General features: G+C 39.4%; 1 long non-coding RNA gene across 1 annotated transcript; it reads right to left on the bottom strand.

The window, feature by feature from the left end:
* Positions 1-1,246: 1,246 nt before the first annotated feature.
* On the bottom strand, positions 1,247-2,022 carry LOC120532134. The gene is made up of 3 exons (XR_005634213.1): positions 1,663-2,022; positions 1,480-1,571; positions 1,247-1,345 (listed from the first exon to the last, which is right to left on the bottom strand). It is a non-coding gene; the product is annotated as an uncharacterized LOC120532134 (long non-coding RNA).
* Between the last annotated feature and the right edge of the window lie 6,815 nt (positions 2,023-8,837).

The following is an 8,837-nucleotide window of genomic DNA, read 5'->3' as shown; positions in this document are numbered from 1 at the left end:
TCCTCCCAGATCTCGACCAGGGCATCACTGAGCTCCTGGACAGTCTGAGGTGCAACCTGGTGGCATTGGATGGACCAAAACATAATGTCCCAAAGGTGTTCTATTGGATTTAGGTCAGGAAAGTGTGGAGGCCAGTCAATGGTATCAATTCCTTCATCCTCCAGGAACTGCCTGCATACTCTCACCACATGAGGCCAGGAATTGTCGTGCACCAGGAGCCACTGCACCAGCATAGGGTCTGACACGGAGTCCAAGGATTTCATCCTGATACCTAATGACAGCCAAGGTGCCTTTGTCAAGCCTGTAGCGGTCTGTGTGACCCTCCATGGATATGCCTCCCCAGACAATCATTAACCCACCACCAAAGTGCTCATGCTGAATGATGTTACAGGCAGCATAATGTTCTCCATGGCTTCTCCAGACCCTTTCACTTCTGTCACGTGCTCAGGGTGAACCTGCTCTCATCTGTAAAAAGCACAGGGCACCAGTGGTGCATCTGCCAATTCTGGTATTCTATGGTGAATGCCAATCGAGCTGCATGCTGCTGGGCAGTGAGCTCAGGGCCCATTAGAGGACATGGGGCCCTTGGGTCACCCTCATGAAGTCTTTCTGGTTGTTTGGTCAGAGACATTCACACCAGTGGCCTGTTGGAGGTCATTTTGTAGGGCTCTGACAGTGCTCATCTTGTTCTGCTTTTCCCAAAGGAGCAGATACCGGTCCTGCTAATGGGTTATGAACCTTCTATGGCCCCGTCTAGCTCTTCTACAGTAACTGCTTGTCTCCTGGAATCTCCTCCCTGCCCTTGAGACTGTCCTAGAAGACACAGCAAACCTGGCAATGGTACATATTGATGTGCCATTCTGGAGAAGTTGGACTACCTGTGCAACGTCTGTAGGGTCCAGGTATCACCTCATGGTACCAGTAGTGACACTGACTGTAGCCAAATGTGAAACTAGTGAAAAACAGTCAGAAAAGATGAGGAGGGAAAAATGTCAGTGGCCTCCACCTGTTAAACCATTCCTGTTTTGGGGGTCATCTCATTGTTGCCCCTCTACTGCACCTGTTGTTAATTTCATTAACACCAAAGCAGCTGAAACTGATTAACAACCTCCTCTGCTACTTAACTGACCAGATCAGTATCCCAGAAATTTCATTGACTTGATGCTATACTCTCATTAAAAAGTGTTTCTTTAATTTTTTTGAGCAGTATATATATATGTATATTAATTTGTACACTCACTCGTCTTTTCCTTTGTCGGTTTTTAGCCCCTTAACAGAGTCTCTTAGCTGGGACTTTCCTGGCTGAGACAAACAGTATTTCCTCCGCAATGTCTCATAGTAAGTCCTACAGCATATAAAAAAATAATTCATATAAGTGACAAAACCAATTCAAATTATTAGAGGGCAACAATAAAGGGGACATGAACATAATTATAATAACAATTCCCTTTATATACAAATATTAAGTGTATAAATTACCCTTTATACAGTCAGGGTCTGCATCTGCAAAAGTCGTCTTCAATTCCTCCAGCAGATATGTCATTACTGCCTGGTTATGAGGTGAATTTATTCTGTGTGGAAAGAGAGTAGTGTCATTAATTACATTTAAAATGATTACATAAAACCCCATACATAGCATATAAAAAAAAAAACACTGCTTACCCAGTTTGTGGATCATATTTATGCGGGCTGCTTTCCGAATTATGGAGGTACCTTACAGCTTCCTGTAACATTGAATTAAAAACGCTTTAGTAGATACACGCATACATGCATGGGAAACAAAGCATTTTCAAACAACATCGTATAATTCGGACGTGACAAACTGTTAAATAAGCTAGACGCAAGGAACAAAAGTAGATGTGTAGCCAAGCGCTAACTTAGGCTAACTTGGCGACGTATACTTTTCTACTATATTGTCAACTTACCGCAATACCCACGTTATGCGCCCTCTTGATTCTTTTAAGCGCATGGCTTGACTCTTCCTGCGGTCTTTGCTCGCCGAACTTGCGCTCAAGCGCATCAAGATGCTGGATAGCCTCTTCGGGAAGAGCAGTATGCAGCCTGCTGCTAATCCCCCCACCCGGATATGATAACAAAGACAACACCTCAACTTGATAGTCATTAACATATGAAAGGCTCTTACACCTCACAGCCATCACACCTCATTGCTAGCTGTGAGGATTCCTTGAAACTTCCACCGATTCCTGTAAACATCCACATACGTAAGGTATCTGGTTGTTTCACAAAATTTCCTTTTGCATGGTACCTTTCCAAGCACTCTACCTCATACATCTGGCAGACGTAGAGTTTAGCGGAGATTTCCCATACCATATTTGTCTGGATACAGCTCTTTTCATGCAGTGTTGGATTTGTGATTTCTATAAGGTGCTGCATTTAGAAAAATTAAGATTTTTTTCAGATCGTAGACTGGTGTGTTTGCTTTGGTTTGCTTTTTTATTGGATGCATTTTTGAAATTTTATATTTATTTTTTTAGTATTTAGTTGTTAATAAAATCTTCAAATATTAAGCTTTTTCGTTAATGTACTCCTGATGTTTTTCATGGTTTTCCTCACTTCCTTTCTGGGTTTTTGAATCATTTTGTTTTTTAACCAATGATATGTAAGCATTAATTGGCACTGTTATGTAAATTCAGTTATCAATAAGTATTAGTTTCTGCTTTTATTCTGTAATCATTCTGTAATGGACTATAATGAAGAATTCTCCCTCTTCAGCATGGCGCTGCAGAGAATAAATGACACAATGTACATCTTTTCTCCTGTCTATTGCCGACTCAAAGGATTAATTAATATGTTTGTTTTCTACCACAACCGAAACAAAACTTTAAAACATGTTTTAAAGCTGTTTCTGGAATATTTTATGAATAGTAACTGTTATTTTCTATATTGAACACTGAACAGTGTCATCTCCAGACAGAGGAGTAGCTTCAGTGACAGACTTTTGTCACTGTCCTGTTCCACTGACAGACTAAAGAGATCGTTCCTCCCCCACACTATGCAACTCTTCATTTCCACTCGGGGGAGTAAATGCGAACATTAATTTTATTTTAATTCTTTTCATTTTTATTACTATTTAATTTAATATTGTTTCTTTGTATCAGTATACTGCTGCTGGATTATGTGAATTTCCCCTTGGGATTAATAAAGTATCTATCTATCTATCTATCTATCTATCTATCTATCTATCTATCTATCTATCTATCTATCTATCTATCTATCTATCTATCTATCTATCTATCTATCTATTCCTTGTCAAGAACAGACTTGAGAGTGAAGATAATGCCCATGGTCTTGAATGTACCATTTCTTTTAGTCCTTGGTCTCAGTGAGATGTCCAGAAGAAAGAACAACATAATATTTAGCACAAGAGGAAAAATCTGACCAAAAAACGGAGGCTTTTGATCTCTAAATAAATTAACCACCATTGATTAAAAAGTTTACCTACTTAGAAAATTATTAGGTCAATGAGAACAAAAAACTGAAGACGGTCACTATGGTCTTTGTGGTCAGGAAAGCATTTGCAATGGAACCTTCAGCATAGAGTTGTAATGTTGTGAATGATGGCAAGTTGTGTGCATTTTGAAATGCAGGTAACCTTATGAAGGAAAGTTATGGTTGTGTTGTTAAACATGTTCAAAAGATTACAGGAACTGGAGCTATGTGGAAGAAAACATTTTTGGTGGTTCTTATACCTTTAATTTCAATTGAGGAAATACTTGGACCACAAAAAAGATTTTTAGGTGATGGTATGGGTTAAGTGGCTGCTTTATAGTTTTATGCATGGTCTATAGAAAATTAGGAAAGGGATTTTACTTAAAGATTGTCTGTGAAGTCTCACAGTATGACTTGCTTTTATTTTTCTGTTTCCTTTAATATGATTTGTTTCAGCTGCTATGTCGCCTAAGCTATATCATTCAACTAAGAATTCTCAAGTAGAGTTTCATGTATTATTCCGATCTATATATTACAAAAAAAGACAGAACAGTACTAAAAAGCAATTTGTTTCTCTTGGGTCCCTTTTCTTTTCAGAGTCCCATACCTGAGAAAGCTGTGGAAACTCAGATAAGGATACTTTTATTTAGAATTCTAACATGGAGGCACACTTCTTTGTGATTCCATGAGTGATTTGAACAACCGGAAGAATGTTCAACCCTTTACACTTTAAACTGTCTGAGTTAATGGAGATGTTACAAATAGTTAGTGTGTGATTGTTCATGGCAAACAATTCTGTGCTTTTGACATTTTGATTAGATGTTTGGGTTCTGATTTTTGTTTTGATGATTGAGTACTACTGACTTCTTGGATTCATACTCGATTTTTGGTTTACATATTGCCTTCTGGTCCTTCCTAAAATGCGCTGCTTCTGCTCCAGTCTGATGGAATACACTGATTCTTCTAGTGATTAGAAACCTAAATACGTTTTGGGCAAGCATAAAAATCTTATAGCTCCTTCTGCGTGGCGTAAATGATTTTCTGACTGTAGATGATACAAATCCACCCTTGTTATCTTTAGGTATGGCTATCCACTGACATTCTGCACCTTTATATCCCTCCACAAGCCTTGCATGAGTGCCAAAGAATCTGAGGATCTAATATGCACTATATTAGTATAATGATATATTGTTTGGCCTTGCTTGCTCTGCAAGTATTTCCTTTAATTTCTTATCATCCTCCTGAAACCAGTTACTTCTTTTTTCTTAAATCCTCCAAGTAGTCCACAATATGGTTTTTCTATAATAAAATGCATAAATTAACATGGATATGGACCAGATTTCCTACCTGTAACTGACCTGTCTCAGTCATATTGTGTTCTTTTCGCGTGTTTCCCTGTTAATTTTGTTGGTTGTATTTAGAGGCCTGCGGTGGGCTGGCGCCCTGCCCGGGGTTTGTTTCCTGCCTTGCGTGCTGTGTTGGCTGGGATTGGCTCCAGCAGAACCCTGTGACCCTGTAGTTAGGATATAGCAGGTTGGATAATGGATGGATGGATGGATGTGATTAAAGGCGTACCTTGCGGAGGATGGTGCTCAAATGCCCTAAATTTCCTTTGTTTCTTGTTGCCTGGCAGGGATTTGTTTGACTTTAATTTTCTGATAATTTTTCAATTGTTAGAATTTATTATTCATCAGATATTTTTCTCTTCACAATAGTTGTTTATGATTACTATTCTGGAATCTGTTTATGAAGAACTTACCTGTCTGTATTGTGACCATACCATCTACTACAAAAGACTACATCTTTGTTTAACAAATAAATCAAAAGCATCAAAGAGAAGTAATCCTCACTGTGTACTTAGTAACCCTACAGTAATATTTTAATGGATGCTTAGCTAACACATTCATCTGTTGGTGAATTTTCCAAATTAGAAATTCATAATTTCCAGGCACAGTAGCTTCAACTTTTCTGCAACTGGCTCTTAGTTACTAGTTAATTTTTTTGGCTAGTTTTAAAGTTTGTTAAATCATGTGACCTTACTTAGAAAATTGCTGCAAGGCCTGACCAGACAAGATTGTGTTATAGTCTGTATGATGAGATAACAAAGCTGTTGTTACAGTACCTCTGACCCATATTCTGTGTCCTGGATGTCTGCCCAGAAATGGTAATGGTTAGTCACAACATCAGTACGGAACATTAAACAGTGACCAAAGGCACCTTGAAAGATTCAATGCATGCTGATCTTGAAAACTAGAACATGATTTATAAAATCACACTTTTATTAGCATGTCCATGGGCAAGAGTATATGCTGGTTGCATACCTTCTTTTTGTCTGCTCATTTTTATTTGGTGATAATTTGTAATAGTTACAGAATGGCTTTGTCAACCTTTACTTTTTTTCCTTTTTATTATTATGATATACAAAAATTATTAAACCAGTTATTTTTGGGATTTCAAATTTCCTCTTCAGTTGAACTGAAAAATGTAGAATTAATAATACAGGTCTGAACCACATACAGTTTTAATTTAAAAACTGTTCTATAATGATTTACACAGATGGGTAGTGAACTACTGTAGATTGCACAATGAAAGCCATGCATTATTGCATAAAGTTTCAATTCCATTTGACGATATTCCAAAAGTGAGGTTTAAATCAAATTCAGTGCTTGATAAGTGCTGATCTCCATAATCAACTAAAAAAATCTTCTAGAATCTGTCCTTGAATTGGGAACAGCGTGAAACTGTTCTTTAAAGCATATTTTACCTAGCAGTTTACTTCTCACTGGGCTCATGCATAAAGGCTACACAACACTTTCTTGGCTTTCTAAGAGAAATGAATTGCAAACAAAGTTTTATAATAGATTGTTGTTCTTCCACAGCCATGAAACGTGTTTTGCCAAAATAATTCAAAAGTGCAGGTAAGCTCTATTATTTCTTCTTTACTTGTTCAAAAGGTTGCTAGTGCTGTTCATCACCATCATTCTTTATATCAACTTTTCTGCTTACTGAACACAATTGCACTCTCTTTACATCACAACCCACTGAAACATTCCATCTCATATTTTATCCTTTGCCCACTATTACAAAATGTGACACATACGTTATGCAGATAACATGAAAGCTGTCATAGAAAATTGCTGTAAAACAGCAGCTCTGCTTGTGGACAACAAGTGGAAACAGATCTGGTCAATTTAATGTAGACCCAGGTAGCCTGTTAGATTAATGGCATAACGTGACATTTTCAAACCTACTTAATTCAACCAGTTGTCACAGGGGGAAAGATCTGGCACAACATATCCTGAATGGAGTACTAGTCCATCATACATTTACTCAAGTCTATTCACTTAGCAGATCCTTTTATCGATTTACAAAAGTGGTCAAACAATTGAGTAACTTCAGTCTGTGGACTATTTTAAAACAAGTGTTACAGAACAAGTGTTCAAAATGCATCACCACAATTGAAGAGCTCTCCAGTGTGTGCTGGGAATATTTGTCAGAGGCCCCCGTCTGGAGATCTTCAGCATAAACCTGTGCACAAACTTTGGTTGAATTCCGTAATGTCATTGGTGCCTGTTGTGGTGGCAGTCCTTGAACCCGGTGGTGGACACCAGTGGAAAAGGGAGGCGTCAGGTAGAAGAAGAAGGCCTTTCAAGTTTTTAGAGCTTGTGGAACACTGGAGACAGCAGACAGGTATCGACAGTCGGAACAGAGTGTGATGGCACTTATGGAAGGAAAAACTCACGTGAGGGAGGAGTATGAGGATGTCATGGAAAATGACTTTAGGTCAGCTTCGAAGTGATTCTGACAAAGTGTCAGGTGATTCAGGAGGGAGAAGCAGTGCTGCTGACCTCACATGGGGATATGGTTAGGCTGAGGAGGGAGCACTTTGAGAACCTCCTAAATCCCACTGACATGCCTTCCTTTGGGGAAGAAGAGTCAGGGAATTGTAATGGTAACTCAGCCAAGCTGAGATTCCTGTGGGTATTAAAAAAACTCTTAAGAAATTTGGATGTGGTAGGTAAACATGCCTCTTTAAAATTGCCTGGAGGTCATGGAAGGTGCCTTTAAATTTGGAAATTGGAGTGCTGGTCCAATCTTTAAGAAAGAGGGCTCACAATCCTCAGACTCCCTGGGAAGGCCTGTGCCTAGGTTCTGGAAAGGAGGATTTGGCTGTTGGTCAAACCTTGGATTCAGTAGAAACAATTAGGAGTTCATCTCAGATGTACCCTCATAAGAATTCTGGAGGATTCATGACAATATGCCCAACTAGTCCACACATATTTTGTGTGCTGAGAAAAGGCAAACGACTGCATCTCTCAGCGTATCCTAGGGGTGGTGCTTTTGGAGAATGGGTTAATTGGCCTGTTGCAGGCTATTTGAAAGCTTAATACTCACTGTCAGACTTAATCCTAGTGGGTATGTGTCACCAATTCTTTTCATAATTTTTATGTGGAGAATTCATAGGCACACCCAAGGAATATAATCCTGCTGTCTTTATCAGTGTGTGACCTCAGACAAGCACTGGGGCAGCTTGCAGTCGAGTGTAAAGTGTCTGGGATGAGGTTCAGCACCTTCAAGTGTGAGGTCATAATCTTCATTTGGAAAAGGGTTGAAGTGTCCTCTACATGTTAGAGATGAGGTGCTGCCTCAGGTGGAGTAGTTTAAGTATCTTGGGGTCTTATTTACAAGTGAGGGAAGGAATGAGTGAAAGATCGACATGCGGGTTGGAGCAGAGTCAAAAGTCATATAGACGTTGCAGTGGACAGTTGTGGTGAAGAGAGGGTTGAGCTGAAAGTCAAGCTGTCAGTTTACCAGTCAATCTAAGCTTCTGCCTTCACCTATGGCTATGAGCTTTGGTCAGTGACTGAAAGAAATTGATCACTGATATAGGCGGCAGAAATGAGCTTCCTTCTCAGGGTGTCTATGCTCCACCTTAGAGATATTGTTAGGAGCGCAGACATTCGCAAGTAGGTCAAAGTAAAGCTGCTACTTCTCTGCATTGAAAGGAGCTTTTTGAGGTGGTCCAGGCATCTAATTAGGATATCTCCTGGATGTCTCCATGGGAAGGTATTTTGGGCATGTCCAATCAGGTGGAGACCTGAGGGCAGACTCAGGATGCACTGGAGAGATTATATCTCTCAGCTGGCCTGGGAATATCTCAGCTCTCCTCGGAGGAGTTGAAGGAGTTGGCAGGGGAAATGGACATTTGGGCATCTTAGCACAGACTGTTGCCCCTGAGACCTAGACCCGGATAAGCAGCAGAAGTTGGATAGATAGATGTAAAGAGATGTAAAGATGAAAGAGATGAAAATGGATAAATAGATGTAAAGAAAGATGTAAAGAGCTCCAAACCAAACAAAGCAACATAAGACTAGTTTTTCTTATCT

The sequence above is a fragment of the Polypterus senegalus genome, chromosome 7 (genome assembly GCF_016835505.1).
Source record: "Polypterus senegalus isolate Bchr_013 chromosome 7, ASM1683550v1, whole genome shotgun sequence".
In the NCBI taxonomy this organism is placed as follows: Eukaryota; Metazoa; Chordata; class Cladistia; order Polypteriformes; family Polypteridae; genus Polypterus; species Polypterus senegalus.
The sequence above is the reverse complement of the archived record's forward strand: the minus strand, read 5'-3'. Positions and strand labels throughout refer to the sequence as shown.